The sequence below is a fragment of the Heptranchias perlo genome, chromosome 14 (assembly GCF_035084215.1).
Source record: "Heptranchias perlo isolate sHepPer1 chromosome 14, sHepPer1.hap1, whole genome shotgun sequence".
Lineage (NCBI taxonomy): Eukaryota > Metazoa > Chordata > Chondrichthyes > Hexanchiformes > Hexanchidae > Heptranchias > Heptranchias perlo.
Genome location: NC_090338.1, coordinates 23,889,460 through 23,913,226, shown reverse-complemented (window position 1 = coordinate 23,913,226; position 23,767 = coordinate 23,889,460). Strand labels below are relative to the sequence as shown.

General features: G+C 46.4%; 1 long non-coding RNA gene across 1 annotated transcript; it reads right to left on the bottom strand.

Annotated features, from left to right (window-relative positions):
• Positions 1-228: 228 nt before the first annotated feature.
• On the bottom strand, positions 229-10,614 carry LOC137332082 (uncharacterized). Its single transcript, XR_010965570.1, has 2 exons — positions 10,524-10,614; positions 229-541 (listed from the first exon to the last, which is right to left on the bottom strand). It is a non-coding gene; the product is annotated as an uncharacterized lncRNA (long non-coding RNA).
• Positions 10,615-23,767: the final 13,153 nt, after the last annotated feature.

Genomic DNA, 23,767 nt, shown 5'->3' with positions numbered 1-23,767 from the left:
AGTTTTTTCAACTGCCCGTTGCCAAGGCAATCAGTGTGCAGACAGACAGGTGTTACCTGCAAGGTCTCAGAATATACAAATCACCAAAAAAAAAACAACAAACCTCAACAAATCTCAACAAACTGCTTCAAGCTCAGCCTCTTAGAACAGCACACTCTGTAACATTTCCTTTCTACCCCCACAAGGCATCCTTGTGGCCTTTGAAACCCCATTTATATTATGGCACACTTTTATTATGGAACATTTTTATTATAGAACTGTTTCCATTGTAAGTAATTTTGTGATATTAGCAACAATCGACAACTGTCCATGCATGAGATCTGTGCCCATGCCTCTGCTCCAAATTTGCTTGCGTCTTTGACACATGAGCAAATTTTCCATGCACAGACTTACTGCAACTTTGCCTGTCTAGCCAAGGCCTCCCTGACGTTGGGAAAGATCCACAGAAGCCAAAGTTAGCGAATATGCATTGATGTACAGATGGTCGAGAGGTCAGCGCCCATACCCAGATCCAAAATGGCAGATGCCACCTTTGTGCCACCTGCATTGAAAATAAATTTGTAAAGTGAATCAAACTGTGCTAAGTTATAATTAATTATATGTTATAGACCAATATACACCAGCTGAGATAGTACTAGCCTCATTTTGCTTTGGACCTCTACAGTCAGTGGATAGAGATTTTCATTTACATCAGTCGTGACTGAATTCAAAGCCAGGGCTCAGAGGTGAAGAGGCAGGTGTGTAGCCACCTTCACCACCCAATTCCTTACTGATGATGTGTTCACTCTTTGCACGTAAGAGATGTAAATCCACTCATATTGTAATTGCGTGCAAGAAGAGTGGCTCATTTACAGCACACCTGTGTAACCACCTCCCATTTGACAGATGTATGGCCTGGTTGAGAAACTGTTTGTCTAGGCTGTCAATGAGTACACAGAAATATCAAGTAACTCTCATAGGAAACAATGCTCCTGATAAAGGTTCACATCGAGGAATAGCACAACGCCATCCTTATTTTGCAAGTACAGTTAGGGATTTCATGGTCATAATAGGAGGAATAGTCTGAGTGTTTCTTCCTCCTGCTTATCCCCCAACTTAGTTCCTTGCTAATTAATGTTACTGGCTATTGAGGTAGAAGTGAGGCACAGGATATGTAGATTTTATCAACTTCAAAAATTACTTAAAATAAATTTCTACATGTTTATGGTTGCTTAAGCACTCCGTTTTAAAAAAAAAATTGTAACTTATATGAAAATCATTTATTTTTTTAAAATTTAAAATGCTATTAAAGGGGCATTGTTTTCAATGAAATAATAATTGGTAAATGTCTGAAAAAGGAGAAAAATCAGAAGAGCTCTACATTGGCCCAGATTTTGCTGTCTAAATAATGGTGAGGCTAATGGCACTCGCCGTTATTTATGCACAAATGGTACAGCAACTTCAGGTGAGGGGCAGATGCGTGGCTAAACTCAAATATCCAAAAGCTGCTGACCAAGTTGCACCACTCCACCGTTAGCTTTGCGAAAACAGCAGCTCGCTGTCTGCTTCACCATTGATGTGCATTGAATGGCACGAAGTTGCTGTATTTGCGCAGTAGATACAAACTAAACTCGCCACAGAAAGTTAAGTCTTGTCCATTCCAGTCTACGTACCCTTTTAACGATGTAATAAGTGTTAATTACTGCCAATCAACCTCTTTGCAACTGGAAATTAACTATTTCAAGTGTGGAGTCTCATTTCTTCAGGTTGTAATTGTTGTTGGAGATTTTAAAATTGACAAATTTAAAATTTAAGTTTTTTTTAAACTTTTCTTTCCTGTCTCTTTTTTATCTCTCTCTTTATCCAATCTATCTTTCCCTCTCTTTATTTCTCTTTCTGTACCTGAATTGATATTGAATTCACTCACTCTAATTTACACTTCCTTCTCAGTCCTTGCACGATTAATTTCACAATCACTCAATCTGATTGCTTAAGGAGATACACTGTTGCTTGTCCTGTTCACTCAGGTCCCTGATGCCCTGTTTCCCTCACTGTGACGTTATCAGCTCGCACTTTCAGCAACTTGCCACACAAAAAATTTAAAAATCTAAATGTGCAATGGCAAGTCTAACAATGGCGTTAGATGCCCTGCCATAGAAAATTATGGCCCATTATTTTTGCTACGATGTGATGTGCAATTGGCACAGAGACAAAATTTGCATCTCTACTTCATGCGTTTGTACACAGATATGAGGGTAGAAATTTCAATAGCACTTTGCACCATTATAAGTGCAACAGGGCAGAGGTTCCATCCCCAGCGTTGGTCCTGCCAAGGGCCTGTCCTAAATACCATGGGCAGGATCATAACCATAATACAGTTGGGTGCCCATGCCAGTAGTGGCAGAATAAGGGCACCTACACAGCAGAGGGGGTGGAATCTCAGATGGCATCCTGTCTCTCCCAGAGTCAGGATAAAGGCTTGCTGAATCTTTCCAGGTTCCTGTTGTTGTTCCCACACTGACAAGCCAAGAATCAACTGCTCTTTGATTTTTGTCTTGGTGGGGCCTACTTGTGGCCCAGTGTGGCAACTATGCCTGCTTTTTATAGGCATAAATACCACTGAGTCTTATGATGGCCTATCTGGTGGGAATCCCAGGGCAGCCCAGGAATGCCCTCAGACACACCCCTGAACTGAAGTCTGGATGTGGGGGCGGGGGCAGACAGCTGGAAGAAGCATCTGTCTCTCTCCCTTAAGATTTACTGTTAATGGATCCATGGGCCGTAAACTCAGCAGAGACAGGTTCCACAACAGCTTCTGGTCTCTCCGTCAGAATCTGCCCCAAGAAGGAGGGTAATGTCAGGACTAAAATCTCCAAAAATAGGGATGATTGGCATTTCTGCCGAGTAATTAATTACACAACTTGTCAGCCAAGAATGGAAGAGTATTTTATGATCAGGTGGGGTCACAAAGAACATACAAATTGGACATTGCTAGTTCCCGATATCTATTTTGTTCACAGTCAGTCTTTAAGGGTTTTTTTAAAGAACAAATATCTGACTGCTGCCCTACTCTGTCTGAAACCATTTTAAATTACTTGTGTAATAAATAAATTGACTTGGAAATTTAGTTCAATGCAGGTGATGAAAAATAGATGTCTGGTTTTGATTTTGGTGATTCAATATTTAGAATAAAAAGTAACAATTCCATCATTTTAATATCCCTGTGGTAGTGATGGGAGCTGCAGCATGATCTGTTGATACACGAGTTAATTCGTGTGCATTTGTGCTGGTGTTCAAGATCTATGAACGCAGACAGTTGTACTTTGGTACATAGCAGGACAGTGAGGAATAGGGTGTATGTAAGTAGGTTAGAGTGCATAATTGCAGTCTTATTGAGAAAAAGAGAATAATCTCAAGGGAGTGAGTGAGCCAGGGAAAGAGGCACAATATAAATCGCACAAAGACAGAACTCACACTAATCCAGTTGTTTTGAGAGAGTGTGAGAAATATACAGACTAGTGGGACTAGAACAGATAGAACTCATGGACACCTAAATCTCTCTGCTCCTCCTCAGCTCCTGATCTCTCACCATTAAGAAAATATTATGATTTGTCTTTCTCAGATCCAAAGTGGATGACCTCACATTGAACTCCATCTGCCACAGTTTTGCCCACTTATTTAGTCTGTCTATGGGCTCGATATTAGCAGGGCGGCGGGTTCTCAGCAGGGGGTCGACGGGGCGCGTGGGTAACGCGCCTGGTGAAATCAGTGTGCTCCATACGGAATCGCAGGCTAATTGGAGCCACTTACCTGTGCTTCCGGGTTTCCCGCTGGTAAGCTGCGCGGCGGGTGGACTGCGCATGCGCAGAAAGGTCTGTCAGCTGGAGGAGCCCTATTTAAAGGGGCAGTCATCCACTGACTGATGCTGCAGAAAATAGGAAAAATTACAGCATGAAGTAGACCAGGGGGAAGGCTGCTCCCAGGTTTAATGATGCCTCACTCCAGGTATCATTGGATGGGGTGAGGAGGAGGGAGAGGACAGAGATCCTCCCCCCGGCGGGCGGGAGGAAGCGGCCAGCGTCTGGACCAAGAAGGCCTGGCTCGAGGTGGCAGAGGAGGTGAGTACACTTACTCATTCCCCTACACTCCGTCTGCCACATCACCGCCCACATCTCATTCTGCACTGCCAACACTACTCTATCACATCACCCCTCACACCCACTCAAAGTTCATCCTCATCTTACCTGCACTTACTCACCTCGCCAGTACTCATCCCACCACTACCACTCAACCCAATCCTCATACAATCTCATGGCTCTATCTCATACTCACCCTCTCATGCATCTCTTTCACGGTCAGCCTCTCTCGACCTGCCACTACCTGTGCTGCAGCCACAGGGCATGCATCATATATGTGCAGTAGGAAGCGTAAGGCAAACGTGTCGTGAGCATGAAGGGGATGCACAATGGTGTTTGAGGGTTTGTCATGGTGTTTACCTATATTTAATTTCTGATCAACTCACATAACATATTATATTGTCACCACTACTGCCACGTCTTTGCGAATCTTGTCTGGTTTGTGAGGACCCACAACTGATGCCACCCATTGTGACACTGCAGAGTGGGTGTAGGTGTATTTGCAGGGCTCTTTTGTGCATCAACTGAGAGACGTCGGCGATGTCCCCGGTGGCACCCTGGAAGGTTGTGGAGGAGAAGTTGTTGAGGGCAGTGGTGACCTTGACAGCGACAGGTAAGAAGATGGTGCTCGGGCCAGCCGGGAGCAGCTCGGCATGAAGGAGGTTGCAGATGTCCACGACTACATGTCGAGTGACTCTGAACCTCCGTGTGTACTGCTACTCAGAGAGGTCCAGGAAGCTGAGCCTCGGTCTGTAGACCCTGTCGCGAGGGTAGTGCCCTCTGCGATGCATCTCTCTCTGCGGTTGCCCTCCCTCCTGCTGTGCAGGTGGATGTGTCATAGCACTGTGTTGTGGAGCTCCACGTGTCAGAGGTGGATGGCATGGCTGGCGAGGCTGGTGATGCTGTTCGCCCTCCGAGGAGCTCGTGACTGCAGCTAAGGCGGCCCCTATCCTGAAGATGTACATTTGAGGGGGTCCGCAAGGTAGGTAAATGTGTCTGGACACCGGGGTAAGTGTGCAAGTTTGTGAATTTTATTGTTAGGAGGAGGGTGGTGGAGGCCATACTTTGTCCAAAGTGACAAAGTGGTCTCCTGCAACGATTGACGCTATCCCCCCCCCCCACCTGTCAAATGGACCTTTGCAGCTGCCACAGGCTGATGGCTGCAACACGTCCATTTGAACTAGGAGTGTTTCCCCCAGTACGGGAAACCGTCTCAGTTAATTTCAAAATCCCAGCCCTCCTAAAATATCAGGTCAATCAGGTCTGTAAACGACCTGAAGTACCTGTTTAAGTACTTTAAGTGGCACTCCACCAAGTTTAATTGCCGGCGGGAGTCACACATGCGGGGGCTGCGCTCGCATGTCAGCGCATGTCAGTGCGTCACTGGGGAACCCGGAAGTGGGCAGGTTGGAGCCTGGCTCCAGACCCGCCCCGGGAATCCCGGATTTTCGCAGCCCCCCCGCCACGAACGCACCCGATTGCGAAAATCGAGCCTTATGTCCCTTTGTAATATTCTGTTCCCATCTACACAACTGAGCCTCCTAACTTAGTGTTATCTGCAAACATGGATGTACAACTCTTTATTCCTTCATTCAAGTCATTAATATATATGATGAAAAGCTGAGGCCCCAGTACAGATCCCTGGGGAACACCACTTGTCACAACCTGTCAATCAGAGAACGAACCTTTTATCTTTACTTTCTGTCTCCTACCTCCCAACCGATAGCAGACCTATGTCACAAGGTTACCTCTAATTCCACGTATCCTCATTTTTTCTCATAATCTCTTGTGCGGAAACTTATCAAATGCCTTTTGGAAATCCATATAAACAATATCCACAGACATTCCCCTATCCACCATGCTAATGACCTCCTCAAAAAATTCAACTAGATTAGTTAGACATGACCTGCTGTTCACAAATCCATGCTGACTCTCTTTGATCAACTGAAACTTGTCCAAGTGCTCAGTCACTCTGTCTCTGATCATAGATTCCAGTAACTTCCCCAAATTTGTTGTTAAACTGACAGGTCTGTAGTTACCTGGTTTCTCTCTTCTTCTCTTCTTAAATAATGAAATGACATTTGCAATTTTCCAATCTAAAGGCACAACTGTTGAATCTAGAGAGCTTTGGAAAATGATAACTAATGCATCTACAATTTCCTCAACTATTTCTTTTAATATCCTGAGGTGGGAACCATCAGGTCCTGGAGATTTGGCTATCTTAAGTCCCATTATTTTCTCCATTACCATTTTAAAACTTATTTTAAATCTACTAATTCCTCCCCTTGACTTATTTTTTAGGTTTCCTTGTACCACCACTGGTATTTTGTCACTTCCTCCATTGTGAAAATGGATACAAAGTATTAATTTAACAATTCAGCCATTTTTGTATTATCCATTATAATCTTGCCTGCATTTATCTTTAATGGACCTACAATCTTTATTACTATTCCCTTTCTCTTAATATATTTATAAAAACTTTTGCTGTTAGCTTTGCTATCCCATGCAAGTTTTTTTCATATTCAATTTTTGCACCCTTTCTTTGTATCCTGTTGTTGTTTTTTTATAGCTCTTCAGGTTCACAGGATTTCCATTTTTCATTGCATTTGTGCAAGCCATTTCTTTTAGCTTGATACTCTTACCTTTTACCTCATTTGTTGACCATGGTTGCTTAACTACACAAGAAGAGCATTTGCCTTTTAGAGATCCAACTCAAGCTCATGTACATGGCTGGTGTATTTGAGGCCAACCCTATCCAGGACCTGGGGCTTGGTATATTCAAGTACAAGCTTAAAGGGGAGCTTTTATGAATCATAGTATATATTTCAGGTCCGAACTTGGCATTGCGTGGGTAGCAAGCTCCTGAACCAAGAGGCCTCAGGCCTCAAATAAATATTCCAGTTGAGCTGCCGGCACCTAAGGTACATCCACAGGCAGCTCGACCTTCATGAGGATTGAATTTTGGCCCGTTTGCCTCATCGGCAGTGGCCATAGGTAAGTCCCAGGAGTGGGGCGGGGGGGGGGGGGGGGCGGTGGAGGGAAAGACTGTAGGAGGGTGGCCAATTTGGGCTGAAAGGAGTGCTGTGGAGGTGGGAGGAGCATTCCTGCTGTTCCTAGATCCATATTAAAAAAAAACTACTTCCATTTTTGGTGGCAGCTGCTTGGTAGGCCGCATCCACACCAACAAAACCTGAGCAGGGCAGCTCAATTTCCCTGAGGGGTCCTAAAACGGACATTGGACCCCACATTAGCATAGGAAAGGGGCCCAATGCCAGGCTGGCTGCCTGAAAATCATCCGAGGCCAAAATGGTGTCCAGGAATAGGAAGTACAAGGGGTGCAGCAAAAAATGGAGTTCATTGGTTGAGTAGAGAAACTCAAATAAAAATTAGACTTGAAAAATAAGAAAATGATAAATCTAGGGTTAATAACAAAAAAAATCATGCAGAGTATAGAAAATATAAAGGGGAAGCAGAAATAAGATTAGAAAGGATAAGAGGGTGTATGAAGAAAGACTGGCAGGGAACATAAAGGGAAATAGCAAAAGGTTTTGTAAAAGTAAAAGAATAGTTAAAAAGAGTAGGGCTGATCAGAGATGAAAAAGGAAATCGTCTTGTGGAGGATGATGGGATAGTTGAAATATTAAGTAAGTATTTTGACTCCGTTTTCGAAGAAGAGTATGGCAGTGAGAATGAAAGTGTTCAAGACAAAGAGATGGAGCAATTTGATAAGAGAACTCTAGATAAAGAAGTAGTACTAAGAACAATTGTCTCAAAGTGGAAAAGGTATTGGACCCTGATGGCATGCATCCAGAATGCTGAGAGAAGTTAGGGATTGTGGCAACATGGATAGGAAGTTGGCTAAGGGCAAGACATAGAGAGTGGATGTAAATGGATGTTTTTTTGGACTGGAGGAATGTGAAGAGCAGTGTCCCCCAAGGGTCGGTGTTGGGAACAGTGCTCTTCTCAGTATATATATATCAAAATTTGCTGATATGAATATGAATTTAGGCTGACACTTCTGTGCAATACTGAGGGAGTGCTGCTTTATTAGAGGTGCCATCTTTCGATATGACATTAAACTGAGGTCCCATGTGCCTGTTCAGGCGGACGTAAAAGATCACTTGACACTATTAAAAGAAGAGTTCTCCCTGCTGTCCTGGCCGATATTTAGTCCTCAACCAACAGTCAAAAACAGGTCAAAAGGACATTTATCTCATTGCTGTTTGTGGGACCTTGCTATGCACAAATTGGTAGTGGACATTTGCCTAAAACACAAATGACTACACATCAAAATAATTCATTGGATGTGAAACACTTTGGGATTTCCTGAGGACCTATATATATGCAAGTACTTTCTTTTTCTTTCTACCAGAAATAATGGCGGAAGCAGAATGCATAATAGCTTTTAAAAAGTGGATAAATATTTGAAAAAGAAAAATTTAAGAGGGCATGGGAAAACATAAGAAATAGGAGTAGGACATACCGCCCCTCAAACCTGCCCTACTAAAATATGCAGCACCTCAAATCCTAACAGTGATGGGATACAAACCCACACCCCCACAGAGAGTGGAGCCTTAATGCAGTGCCTTATACCACTCAGCCACACCACCACATATACTGAAAACAGCATTTAACTGGGACAAGTAGATGGCTTTTTCAGAGAGCATGCACAGGTTTGATGAGCCAAATGGTCTACTTCTGTGCTGTAGAATTCTATGATTCTAAACGATAGGAGTACAAAATTAACGTCCAAAGAATGAACAAATACTAGAAGAAATTATTTTTCACACAGATTAGTACAATAGAGTTCCAATAAAGAAGTGAATGCTATGTGGATTAATTGTTTTTAAATGAGCTTGCAACAATATCTGGTTAATAATGGGAATGAAGATTAAAAGGATATTGTTAGCATAGCTCTCAGCCTTGACTCAGTGGTAGCACTCTTACCTCTGAATTAGAAAGTTGTGGGTTCAAGTCCCACTTCAGAGACTTGAGCACATAATCTTCGCTGGCAATTTAGTACAGTACGGAGGGAGTGCTGCACCAGCAGAGGTGCCACCTTTTGGATGAGATGCTAAAACAAGGCCTTGGTTGTCCTTTCAGGTGGAGGTAAAAGAACCCGTGACACTATTTCGAAGAAGAGCAAGGGAGTTCTCCTCAGTGTCCTGGCCAATATTTACCCCTCAACTAACACCTAAAAACAGATGATGTGGCAATTTGTTTCATTGCTGCTTGTGGGACCTTGCTATGCACAAATTGGCTTGTGCGTTTCCTATATTACAACAGTGACTACACTTCAAAAGTACTTCAATGGCTCTAAAGGATGTCCTGAGGTGGTAAAAGGGGCTATATAAATGCAAGTTCTTAGATGATCAAATAAGGTATGGAACAAGTTGGTCCCAGTCCTTTTGGGGTCATAGCAATATCACCTGTGGAAAGCAAGCAGTCAAGGTTCAATAGAATTGATTGTAATATTAGAGGAATATGAAAGCCTTTTTTTTGCTCAATTACTTTTGCAGCATAGCCAGAGCTGAATACAACCGCACCGCCGAAGAACAACACAGCCAAAGAACAACAACAACTTGCATTTATATAGTGCCTTTAACATAGTAAAACGTCCCAAAGCGCTTCATAGGAGCGTAATCAAACAAAATTTGACATCGATCCACAGAAGATATTATGACAGGTGACCAAAAGCTTGGTCAAAGAGGTAGGTTTTAAGGAGCGTCTTAAAGGAGGAGAGAGAGGTAGAGAGGCAGAGAGGTTTAAGGAGAGAATTCCAGAGCTTAGGGCCTAGGCAGCTGAAGGCACGGCCGCCAATGGTGGAGCGATTAAAATTGGGGATGCACAAGAGGCAAAAATTGGAGGAATGCAGAGATCTCGAAGGGTTGTAGGGTTGGGGGAGGTTACAGAGATAGGGAGGGGCAAGGCCATGGAGGGGTTTGAAAACAGGAATGAGAATTTTAAAATCGAGGTGTTCTTGGACCAGGAGCTATTGTAGATCAATGAGCACTGGGGCGGTGAGTGAACGGGACTTGGTGCGAGTTAGGATACGGGCAGCAGAGTTTTGGCAACAGAGACACATAGTCACAGAGCCATAGAACTACAGAGGCACAGCCACAGACCAACACACAAAAACGGTCAGTTTTACTCAAGTTCAGAAAACAATCACATTTGTACAAAACAAGCCTGAAATTAGCAAACCACTCATGATTCCGCATTCCTCTACAGCATAGCAAGCACAGCCGCAATTACATTTAATGCTTGAAAGTGTGAAAAGGGACCACTAGTAAACACTGAGCAAGTCCACACAAACCGGACACTTATCGAGTCAAACGGAACCGGGAAAAGATGCGGAGTTGCCTTATTAACACTCCCATCATTTAACGAGACCTTTACTATACTTACAGCTGCCCCTCAACTCAGGAATTCCCAAAGTGAAGAGAAAAAAAGAACATCTAAGATCGCTGGCAATTCGGCAGTGGGAGCGGAAGGTATTCTAGGTTCATTCAGCAGCAAGGCCGGTTAATGATTCACCGAGCAAAATAATGAAAGAAAAAAAACTTAACATCAATGTTTGTCCGTTGAAAGTGCTCAGTGTTCGCTTCGTGCCATCCCTGCACCTTTTGAGGGTAAACAAGGGTAAAGGAATAGGACATTGCAGAACTCAAGGCTTTTAGCTGTCAGACCCTAAAACAAATAAAAAATACCTTTTGGAGAGAGGACGAGCTTCCTCCGAAATAGGTGAAGTGCACAGACATAAACAACAATAAAGGAGCTTTGCTGAGCTTACTGCGTGTAGCTGCTGTCTCAATACCATTGCAGGTGTCCAGTGCAAAGGTAACGTGATAAGTCTTTCTGTGACGCCTGAGTGTCGGATCTTTTTATAGCGGTTATAAAGAATTTGATGAACAAATATTTTCTCTCAAAGAGTGCTCGGATAAACTCCACATCCACGGGTTGAATAAAGAACACAAGCACTAAGTTCCATGCCTGCCCCTTTAACTGTCCACACAAGTGAGAAAAACATTCACTTGGTATAAATACCTGACCTGCTGACTTTTGGGAGACTGTATCTTTTCCTTTGCAGTCTTTGGTGTTTTTCCTTCCCCCATTTTGGAGCACCTGTTACTAGGTAAAGGTAGAGGTGTATTTTACATCCCTCTTGTCTAGTCAACACTAGAAAAAAATAAATAGAATTGGATTTTAATGATCACAAACAACTGACAAATAATATCTTCACAATGGTTTATTAAACGCCACATGAGGAGCAAACAACACCTTAAAGATTATTTGCACTAGTACATACTACATTAACACAGGCAAGTGCATACTGTGATATTCCAAACCATTTCGAACCAAAATGAATGCAATACCAATGAAAGCCACATCACATCTAAAGTGCAGAAACAGAACATTCGGCCCAACTGGTCTGTGCCGGCATGTATGCTCCACAGGAGCCTCCTCCCAACCCGTTCAGCCATTCCTGATAAGTATATCCTTTCAGTTCTTCTCCAAGGCCTCTATATCCTTTTTATAATATGAAAATCAGAACTGTGCACCATACTCCAAGTGTGGTCCAATAACATGGGATAAACGGTGCAAAATTGTACAAAATAAGGCTCAAAATATTTATAGGAATCTGTGCTTTTCATATATGAGCTATTTCTATATTAGCATTACCTTGTGTGATGGTTACTTTAAAGAGGGAAAGACTTGCATTTATACAGCACCTGTCACGACCTTAGGACGTCCCAAAGCGCTTTACAACCAATGAAGTACTTTTGAAGTGAAGTCACTATTGTAATGTTGGAAGTGCAGCAGCTATAATTGTGCACAGCAAGGTCCCACAAACAGCAATGTCATAATGACCAGGTGATCTGTTTTAGTGGTGTTGGTTGAGGGATAAATATTGGCCAGGACACTGGGAAGAACTCCCATGCTCTTCATCGAATAGTGCCATGGGATCTTTTACATCCACCTGAGAGGGCAGACAGGGCCATGGTTTAAGTCTCATCCGACAGTGCAGCATTCCCTCAGTACTGCACTGGAGCATCAGCCTCGAATGTGCTCAAGTCTCTGGAGTGGGACTTTAGCAGTAATATACAAGACCAAAAGAAGCGTATCCTCTATACACATCTATTATTTACACCTTTACTCTATATTTGCACGTCTAAGATCAGGAAATCGCCATTGGGGTGGGGGGCGGGGGACGGGAGATTTTCTCTAGGCACTATTGGTATAAAATCGTCAGTTCATTTATAAAGAATTCATTTGCAATTCTGCTACATGTAGCATATAAAGGCAATTTCTCCCATATGTGGGAAATAACGGGCATAAAACCCTGCATTCTATCAGCTGTGGCACACCACACTACAACTACCAAGGACAGAATTTTCAGGAAATATAAGGTTAATAAGGAACTTATATATTTATCTATATAAACATTATGGGAGGAGAAAGAACAATTCCCCATAAAGAATTTTGATTTGCATCAAATAAAAGCTATAAAAAGTCACATTGGATTTTTGGGAATGATGGGGAAAGTTAACCAAAATCAAAGAGCTAAATACTTAAAGCTCCAAACTCGAAACAATTTGAATTAAGAAGATATTTTCCTTTGATAACAGTAGGCCTATCAAACTACAGTCTGGATGACTAATATCTCTACTGCAAAGGGAAGTTTTGTAATCTTACCCACCTTACTGTGAAACCAGAGAGATCGAACCACTACTTCTGTTTCTCTGTTGTTCAAGGGATAATTTTCCTATTGAACAACACTAGTCTTTTATGTTGAAAAGCTTACTTCAGTGTTTGGCTCTGTATGTTGACAGGTTTGTCATTTCACCTTATTTACAGCACCTCAGTATTACTGCTTTGGGCTATGAAGCCTAGCTGCATCATCTAAAATGCACAGGTAGACATTCACATACAGCCCAGTGACATAGGGTGTTGGTGCACAATTGTCCTGTGCCATAAAGCAGAAGGCACTTTTGTCCTTCCTCACCACCTGCCCCCCCCCACCCCACCCCCGGTAATTCTGCACATACTGAGCTCCAGATCTCAGCTGGACCATCTGAAGAAGTACTAAGAGAGACCCTGAAAATGCAGTGGTGCAGCTTGTTGAGAGCTTCACTTGGCATTGCCAAGGAATAATAGGATGCAGATTTGGGCCTGCAATTCCCGCATGGTGAGTTTTTCACTTTGGCTGTACTAATGAGGCAGCTTCCCCATGGGGTGGAAGGGGAAAAATTAGAGGGAAGGCTACTAAGAAGCATTCTCATGCTTGCCCTAACACCTGGATCTAGAATGATGTGGAGATGCCGGTGATGGACTGGGGTGGACAAATGTAAGGAATCTTACAACACCAGGTTATAGTCCAACAGTTTTATTTGAAAATCACAAGCTTTCGGAGGCTTTCTCCTTCGTCAGGTGAGTGTGGCAGAGGCACTCTATCATTTGGGGAATGGAATGGGGTGGGAAATAAAAAGGTCAGGTGTTCAAAATCATTAAGGGCTCAGGTAAAGTAAATAAAGAGAAACTGTTCCCATTGGCGGAAGTGTCAAGAACCAGAGGACACAGATTTAAGTTGATTGGCAAAAGAACCAAAGGCGATAAGAGGAAAAACTTTATTATGCAGCGAGTAATTAGGATCTGGAATGCACTGCCTGAAAGAGTGGTGGATTCAGATTCAATTGTGGATTTCAAAAAGGAATTGGATAAATTCTTGAAGGGAAAATATTTGCAGGGCTATGGGGAAAGAGCGGGGGAATGGAACTAACTGGATTGCTCTTACAAAGAGCCGGCATGGGCTTGATGGGCCAAATAGTCTCCTTCTGTGCTGTAACCATTCTGTGATTCTATGATTCTAAAAATATATATTGCTTTTCCAAGAGAAGAAAGTCATAATAAAATCATATCAATTCAGAGAGTTTTTCTGAGGCAACCTAGAGTCTTTAAATAATCAAATAGACAAAACAGTTTGAAGGGCCTAAGCATGATGAACCTTGGTTCATAGTTCATAAATAAAGTATGGACTGAAATTTTCTCCCATCTTGAAGCTTTACAGCATTGATATTGAGGGTGTCATTATTTCAGTCCAACGAAAAGAAAGAAGATTCAAAGAAGGAGAGTGCAATATAAAGATAGACTAAAAGGGGAACATGGAAGGAAATGCCTAACAAATGAAAAGTGAAAAACTGGTAATCTGAAAAAAAAATCAGAAAATGCAGGAATACACAACAGCTGTCAGCATCTGCAGATCAGTGTTTTGGCAGAATCCTTCTTTAGAATCTTCTTTGTATTTCCAGCATTTTCTGATTTTTTTCAAGAAAAAGAAACCTGGACAGAAAGTTAAACAAAAAGGAAAAAAAGACTTTACATTATTCCAAAGCACCACTTGAAACTGATTTCTCCTTAACCTGTAGGAGAAGCGATTTATTTTGGAGCAAGAGGTGCAGTTGCCAGAGCAACAAAAAAAAATAGGGCTCACATTTCTGGAAAAGATACTTTACAACAAAGATTAGTCATTCCTCACTAACTGTTAAGAATGAATCATATGAAGACGTTCGGTGTTTGAATATTTTGGAATTTTTGTTTCCATACTTAAATCACTGTTTCTTCCATCTTTTAAATGCATGCACATTTATATATGATAAAAAATAAATACATAAGATTCTTTAATAATAATTGAAATCTCGCCTTACTGCATTACACCTTAAACATGGGCAGGTGTCCATTTCCCCTTGCATTCCTGTTACAGTGGCAGCGTTGATAGAACCCAGTATCCTTTCAATTTAATGAGACACCTGCAGCAGCTTGAATTCTGATCAGCTCCACTGACTCCTTTCAAACGCCACACTGCTGTCACCTCAGTGTCCACAGAAAAGGCAGGAGGCCCCCACCAGGGCTTTTATAATGCAATGAAATATTCAACATTGTAACCTTAAAGCTCTACTTAAGAAAATTACTGCCTACCAAGACCTCCCAGAGTCTTGGCCTATTTTTTGACTAACACCTAAATAATGGAACCATTCAGTTTTACATTTTTTTTTGTTGCAATTGCACTCACTGTGGAAAATCATGAAAGCCCTATACTGGGAGCCCTGAACATCTTTACATTAAATAAACAAGGATTGCTAACTAATATGCTTTTGTGAGGCTAAAATCTGTTTTAACAAGAAGATGATGAGACTGTCATATAAAAAGACTATTACACAAATTTCTTACATGTCATATGTGCATGCATTTTATAAATTGTATGTAAGAATTCTTTGTTGTGCGGTGTGACTAGATTTGGCACATATTACCACAAAGAATTTGCAGAAGTTTGGAGACTCAGGTCCCTGGTTCCACTGCTGCCTAATTAATCATGACTGTGCTCTATTTTCTAAGGACTCGCCTGCTAAAAAAAAAATCAACTGTAATGGATAGAAGTGAAAGTTGGGTTAGAGTTAAAATTTAATAATTACTAATCTCAGCTTTGATCATAATTCATGGACTGTGTTAAAATGTGATTCATTTCATAGGAGATAGTTCCTAATATTTTTTCCTTCACAAAAAGAAAGTTTTGTGTGATAAATTGATAATATTTTGCAATGTGCCCTGCTTCATTGCTTATGTGATTTCATTACATAAAATATGTCAGAGTGGTCAATTTTTTTAATGTTCAAAATATCTTTTTGTTGTATTTTATAAGATTGCAGGAGTGTGCTTGGATCCTTTATTTACACAGATGAATAAAAAATAATCTACTGATGACTTATTTGATGCAATCCTTTTTCCTGGATTACTTGGATCAACTCATGTTAAGGATCAATTGCACTGTGCAATAAAACTAAATAAAACTAAAAAAAAGGCCTAAGGCAAAATACTGGAGCTGCTAGAAATCTTAAATAAAAATGAAAAATGCTGGCAACACTCAGCAAGTCAGGCAGCATCTGTGGAGAGAGGAGGACAGGGTTAACATTTCAGGTCAATGACCCTTCTTCAGGACCAGTTCCATTGAAGGGTTTTAAACATGAAACTTTAACCCTATCCTCCTCTCTCCACAGATGCCGCCTGACCTGCTGAGTGTTGCCAGCATTTTCTGCTTTTAATTAAAAAAAAGCATATTCCTTAAAGATAAACAAAATAAACCATACCAGAACCCCTTAGGTGGATTTTAAATTGAATTAAGTGCCTTGCCAACTCCATTTTATTTAATGAAATTTGTATGTAAGAATATGTATAATATCATTCATACATTACAACTGTGACTACACTTCAAAAGTGCTTCATTGGCTGTAAAGCACTTTGGGACGTCCTGAGGTCATGAAAGGTGCTGAATAAATGCAAGTCTTTCTTTATATAGTGCACACATCTTGCCAGTGTCTCACTTGCTATCTGTAACACTTTATTGATTGTATTAAAATAAAACAGCAGCAAGTCAGAACTGAAGAATTACAAATCAAAAACAATGAAAGCAGTTTCAATAAGAAACTACTTAAGGACTTATGAAATCCTGACTGACAGTCAGGAGAACCTAACAATAAAAGAAAGGAGAAGGTATTCCAATCGAATCACTTGAAACACAAGAAAAAATGGAGAAGTGCTTGTGGTGCTATGTGCTAATGCATCAGTCATAAGCAAGTCTCATTAAAGCCCCAGATTTGTAGTAAAATATGTAAAAGAGCACATAGAACCACGATGCAGTATTTTTACTGGCTTTGCTCTATTTTCCTTCAGCTACCACTTGAAATGGAAGCAAGGGAAAGAGATCTTAAAGTGGGAACAGCTTTGCAATTTTGTTTATTTTTCAGTTCTTACAGTACATTTTTAGTGCAATGTTGCTGTTATTAGAGATTTTCCCCAAATTTTTCAAGTTTCCATTTTTAATATCTATTGCAGAAAATTTTGGTGGGCCAGTGTTTATTTTCGAATCCCTGAAGGTAAGTTTGTTTTTAAACTGCCTCAAATGCAGTATTTGTGGTTTAGGGGTACAAGATGAAAGAAGGATGCCAAAGAGATCAGCAAACCCCAGACCAAATTTACAGAACTTGATGGGCTCGAATTTAGCAGGCCTGCGGATTCCCAGCGGGTGGTCCTCCGGGAGCGTGGAAAATGCGGACGGCTAATCGTGTGCGTCCCCCACGCGATCGCGGGATAATTGACCTGATTAAGCCCTGCTTCCGGGTTCTCCGCTCCCCAGCTGCGTGCTGGCCGGCTGCGCATGCGCAGTACCGTCGACGCGATGTAGGAGCTCCACTTAAAGGGGCAGTCTCCCAAAGCCCCTCCTGCTGCAATCAAGAGGTTTGAGACGATGGCTCAGCAAAGGGGAAAGGCTGCGCCCCGTTTTTCAGACCTGGCACTGCAGCTGATGCTGGAGGGCGTGAGGAGGAGGAGGGAAACGCTCTTCCCAGAAGATGGACGCAAGTTCCCTGCCGCCGCCATCAGGAAGGCATGGGCAGAGGTGGCGGCGGAGGTGAGCAGCAGGGGCAACACCCCAAGGACTTGGGAGCAGTGCCGCAAGCGCTTCAATGATCTGACTAGGTCTGGCAAGGTGAGTACACAAATGCACCCTCCCACATCCCGTCCCCACCATCACGCCAAACAGATCACAACCCCTCCTGCACAGCCACCACTGCGCTCAATCAGCAATCCTCACAGCCACTCATTCACCATCCTCGCCGTGCACGCAAGTACCCACCGTCCCTGACCCCACCCGAACACTACCACACACCCCAATCCCCATGCAATGGGATGGGCACGTGGCCCACGCATCCTCCTATCCATCCGCGCCACGCTCAACCCAACCACACCGATGCTCGATGCGTCTCACGATGCAATACGCACCCACTCACACATCTGTGTTTTGCCTTCACAGGAGAAGAGAAACAAGTACAATCGGGAAAGGGCACGCACCGGAGGTGGGCCGCCGCAAGTGGTGGAGCTCACCAACGCCGAGCTGGAGGCGCTCGACCTCGCCCGCACGTGACATTGCCTGTCGGTGGCTGATGGCGAGTGTGTCGCTGCCGAAACGGCCGGTAAGGGAAAGCTGACACTCAACACCCATGATCGCGAGTTACCGTATCGTCACCTGCCATCAGGCGCACTGTCAAGTTGGTCCACATGTCTCAAAGTGCCCTCTGTTCTCTTGCAGGTCCGTCTGTGTGTGAAGCGATCGTGGAGGGCGATTCCTCAGAGGACATGGCGGTCTCTGAGGGTCCATCGTCACATCAGAGCCAACCATCCACCAGCGCAGAGACATGCACCTCGGTGGGTCCCCCTCGCCAACTAGTTGGGCTAGCACTTGGTGAGTCACCGCGCACGAGTGAGCATGAGCAGACCCTGGTGGCAGGGGCAGCCGCGGAGGGTCCGCGACGGAGGGAGCACTCATCTCCAGGCTCTGCTCAGCCGGACCCAGATGCTGAACCCAGGGGGCCACCAGTGAAAAGGAGAGTCGTCGAGGGGCACCAGCTAATTGCTGAGGTACTGGGAGAGGTGCCGCGCGCATTGTCCACAATAGCGCAGGCGATGGAGGAGTCCAACTCCTGCATGCGGGCATTGGTGGCGCAGGTACAGGAGGGTACCGGCGACACAGTGTCGCGGGTAGGTGCGGGAATGTCTGCGGTGGAGGACAGGCTGGCCTCCCTCGAGCGTCACGCACAGCTCCACATCGAGTCCTTGCAGGCCCTGACAACGTGTGTACGGATTCAGGGTGAGCAACATTCCGCCGCCGTCAACAGGCTGATGGATACACTAGGGGTGGCCTTGCAAGGCCTCACACATGCCATCCAAACTGCCGTCCAGCAGGGTGGAAGGGGTGATGTGGGCCGAGGCCAAGAGAGGGATGATGGTGACCGGGGACATGGAAGCGGGGACGCTTCTCAAGGCGCCCCCACGTCCCACCCGTCGCCCACCTCTCAACCAGTACCCGCAATGGTGCCTCCTCTCCAGGTGGCCGAGTCTGCCCCTGCCCCGGTGCAGGAGGAGCAGTCTGTGGAGGTGCCGTCACGGGCACCGAAACCCAGGGGCCGTCCGCCAAAAGCATCTACCCGGTCAAGGCAAGAACACGAGCAACCTGCCACTACCTCTGCTGGAGCCACAGGGGTAGCACCACGTAGGGGTTCCCGGAAAAGAATTGCAAAGGCGTTATAATCACAAAGGGAATACACCAGAGTGTTTATTAATTTGTACATTTTTTTTAATATAATGTCACATTGGAGATATTAAATACTCTATTCTCACCACTCCTGCCACCTCTCGTCCATTCTTCCGCGGCCTGTGCAATAGGTGCGTTCCGTGGAGGCCATCATGACGGCGAACACCTGCTGCCACCCATTGGGCACACTGCTGTGGGTGCAGGATTACTGGCAACACTCTTCAGTGGAGGGGGCTGGTATGGCCGCTCGCATGTGCAGGTGAGGAGATGCGAGCGCCTCGCAGTGTCTGACTCTAGGAGAACCGTTGACGTATGAGTGCCTCCCTGGCCCGGCGAGCATCCCGGTGAGTCGTGGTTCGGCGCATGGGTCGTCCACTATCCTCTGGCGCGTCCTCCTCCTCCGCTTCCTCCGCCTCCTCCTCCTCCTCCTCGCCCTCGCCTTCCTCAATGTGGGTGGCGGGTGTGGATGGGGCCTCCTCCAGCGGCACCCCTCTCTGTTGGGCCATGTTGTGCAGGGCACAGCAGACAACTATGATTCGTCCCACTCTGAATGGTGTGTATTGCAGCGCTCCCCCAGAACGATCAAGGCACCTGAAGCGCATCTTGAGAAGCCCTATGGTCTGCTCAATTGTAGACCTGGTAGCAGTGTGGCTGTCATTGGACCGACGCTCCGGCTCGGTGATGGGGTTCCTCAGAGGTGTCATGAGCCACGTGTGTAGGGGATACCCCTTGTCGCCGAGGAGCCAGCTGTTGCCGGCGTTGGGTGCCTGCAGGATGGGCGGGACGGCGGACTCCCTGAGGACGAAGGCATCGTGGCAGCTGCCGGGGTATCTGGCGCACACGTGTAGGAATCTCTGGCGGTGGTCACAGATGATACCCCTTCCTGTTGATGAACAGCCCTGGCTCATGCGGAGGTGCCCGTATTGCGATGTGGGTGCAGTCGATTACACCCTGCACCCGTGGGAAGCCGGCCATGGCATGGAATCCAACCGCCCTCTCCATCTGGCTGCGCTCGTCCATGGCGAAGTTGATGTAGTGCGAGGCCCTGCGGAACAACCCATCGGTGACCTGCCTTATGCACTTGTGTGCAGAGGACTGACAGACCCCGGTGATGTCCCCGGTGGCACCCTGGAAGGAACCGGATGCAAAGAAGTTGAGGGCACTGGTGACTTTGACGGCGACAGGTAGGAAGATGCTGCTTGGTCCATCAGGGAGCAGCTCGTCGTTAAGGAGGCTGCAGATGTCGGCGACTACCTGGCGATTGACTCTGAGCCGACGTATGCACTGCTCCTCGGAGAGGTCCATGAAGCTGAGCCTCGGTCTGTACACCCTGTGCGGAGGGTAGTGCCTCCTGCGACGCATCTCTCTCTGCGGTTGCCCTCCCTCCTGCTGTGCAGGTGGGTGTGCCACCGCACCGTGTTGGGGGGCTCCACGTCTCCGAGGCGGACGGCGTGGACTGCGAGGCTGCTGGGGCTGGTCATCCTGTTCGTCCTCCGACGATGTCAACGCACCACCCATCTGGCAGATGTTGGTCTGAGGGGTTGTGCAGGGTAGGTGGGTGGTTCCTCGGACTGGGGCTGCGGTTTCGTGTCAGTCTGTCCTCTGGCTTGGCGGGGGGTGGTGGAGGGCAGGGGTTGCCCTATGTGACGCGGTGGCCTCCTGCGTGGGTGAGGGCTCTCCCCCGTGGAGCGCACCTTGGCACCTGCCACAGGCTGCTGGCTGCAACACGCTTGGTTGGAGAGGGACTGTTTCCCCCAGTGTGTGAAACTCACTGCCTTGAACCTAAAATCCCACACTTCCTCTTTTGACAGCTGCTTCAGCTCATTAACTGACCACAACGAGCAAGGTAAGTACTCTCAAGTGGAACCCCGCTGGTTTTAATTGCCTGCGGGATTCCCACCAGCGGGGCTTGCGCGCGCAGCCCCGCACGTCAGCGCGGTACCCGGAAGTGGCCGGGATTTCGTCGCGATCCGGTCACGTGACCGGATATCGGGATTTTCGGGGCCGCCCTGCTGGGAACCCGCCGGAAACATGATCCCAAAATCGAGCCCGATATACCTATTTGCCAATGACTGAAGGTAAATGTCTTCGCTTCCTGAGGGGTCAATAGGGTGCCAACTGCAGTTTTGCAATCCATAGCAAGCATACTTGCAGGCAAATTGCAACATAGGGAAAGCATTACACTCATCCATTATACTTGTGCTTTATTGTTGGCTGGCATGACAATATCAGCTGATCACAGATCAAACTGGCGCCTGATGCATGGCCTGCACTTTCATCTCCTGCAATTTGACACAGTTGCCCCATGTCACTGCACTGTTGCATTTCCCAAGGTACAAGAGGTCAACCATGACGACCATATGCCCAACCTTTATTCCATCCTAGGTGTCAGTAAGTCATTGGGGGGAATTTTAACACCCCAGGATGGCCGGGAGAGGGGCGGGTGTGGGGGGTTAAATTCTTAAAAATCTGAAACTCAACCCCAACCCGCCACGAACGGGCCTCCTTCGGGTTTAATCGAAGTGCGTGAGTAACCTGCTCTCGAGAGGCGGGCCAGTAGTTTAAGTATGTTAATGAAGCTGCATGCCTCAGATCTTAGCAGCCATTTAGATTTAACGGCTGCAGGCCAGGTTTCCCAGCGCTCAGGAAACGTGACAGCTAGAGGGAGGCGAGAACTGCAGGGTCCAGCAGGTAATTCCTTTTAAAGCACTGCTTGTGGACCAGGAGGAGCAGGAGTGCTTCCCCCTGGCCCCCCTCAAGCTAATCTGCTGCGATCGGCCTCCCTCCCAGCCAACCTCTCAATCTGGCTGGCAGCCAGCCGGGAAACGAAGAAAAAAAATTCAAATGAGGTCCTGCAGTTACATTCAGCAAGACCTCTGCGTTCCCCGCATTTTCAGGACTCCTGGCCGCTAAAATTCCACCCCGCCCCCACCCTCACTCCCTCCCTGCCTCCCCGTAAATATTGGGCCATTGTGTTTGCATTACAATGTTTTGATGTGTAAAGCCCTTGGAAGATATGTGGGGCAAGGCTTTCCATTGTAATATGCAGCCGGAATGTGTATTCTGTATGGTATGCATGAGGCACAATGGGCTCGATTTTAGCGTCGGGTTTCCTGCGGGTTTCCAGCGGGGGGGGCCCCCGAAAATCCCGATATCCAGTCACGTGACCGGATCGCGCCGAGATCCCGGCCACTTCCGGGTGCCGCGCTGACGTGCGGGGCTGCGTGCGCAGGCCCCGCTGGTGGGAATCCCGCAGGCAATTAAAGCCAGCGGGGTTCCACTTGAGTGTACTTACCTTGCTTGTTGAGGTCATTAAATGAGCTGAAGCAGCTGTCAAAACAGGAAGTGTGGGATTTTAGCTTCAAGGCAGTGAGTTTCACACACTGGGGGAAACAGTCTCCCTTCAACCGGTCGTGTTCCAGCCATCAGCCTGTGGCAGCTGCCAAGGTGCACTCCACAGCGGGTGGGAGAGCCCTCACCCACGCAGGAGGCCACCGCGTCACGTAGGGCAACCCCTGCCCTCCACCACCCCCCGCCAAGCCAGAGGACAGACCGACGTGAAACCGCAGCCCTAGTGCGAGGAACCACCTACCTACCTTGCACAACCCCTCAGACCAACACCTGCCAGATGGGTGGTGCGTTGACATCCTCGGAGGACGAACAGCATGACCAGCCCCAGCAGCCTCGCAGTCCACGCCGTCCGCCTCGGAGACGTGGAGCCCCCCAACACGGTGCTGTGGCACACCCACCTGCACAGCAGGAGGGAGGGCAACCGCAGAGAGAGATGCGTCGCAGGAGGCACTACCCTCCGCACAGGGTGTACAGAGCGAGGCTCAGCTTCATGGACCTCTTCGAGGAGCAGTGCATACGTCGGCTCAGAGTCAATCGACAGGTAGTCGCCGACATCTGCAGCCTCCTTAACGACGAGCTGCTCCCTGATGGACCAAGCAGCATCTTCTTACCTGTCGCCGTCAAAGTCACCACTGCCCTCAACTTCTTTGCATCCGGATCCTTCCAGGGTGCCACCGGGGACATCACCGGGGTCTGTCAGTCGTCTGCACACAAGTGCATAAGGCAGGTCACCAATGGCTTGTTCCGCAGGGCCTCGCACTACATCAACTTTGCCATGGACGAGCGCAGCCAGATGGAGAGGGCGGTTGGATTCCATGCCATGGCTGGCTTCCCACGGGTACATGGTGTAATCGACTGCACCCACATCGCAATACGGGCACCTCCGCATGAGCCAGGGCTGTTCATCAACAGGAAAGGGTATCACTCCATGAATGCCCAGCTCATCTGTGACCACCGCCAGAGATTCCTACACGTGTGCGCCAGATACCCCGGTAGCTGCCACGATGCCTTCGTCCTCAGGGAGTCCACCGTCCCGCCCATCCTCCAGGTACCCAACGCCGGCAACGGCTGGCTCCTCGGCGACAAGGGGTATCCCCTACACACGTGGCTCATGACGCCTCTGAGGAACCCCATCACCGAGCCGGAGCGTCGGTACAAT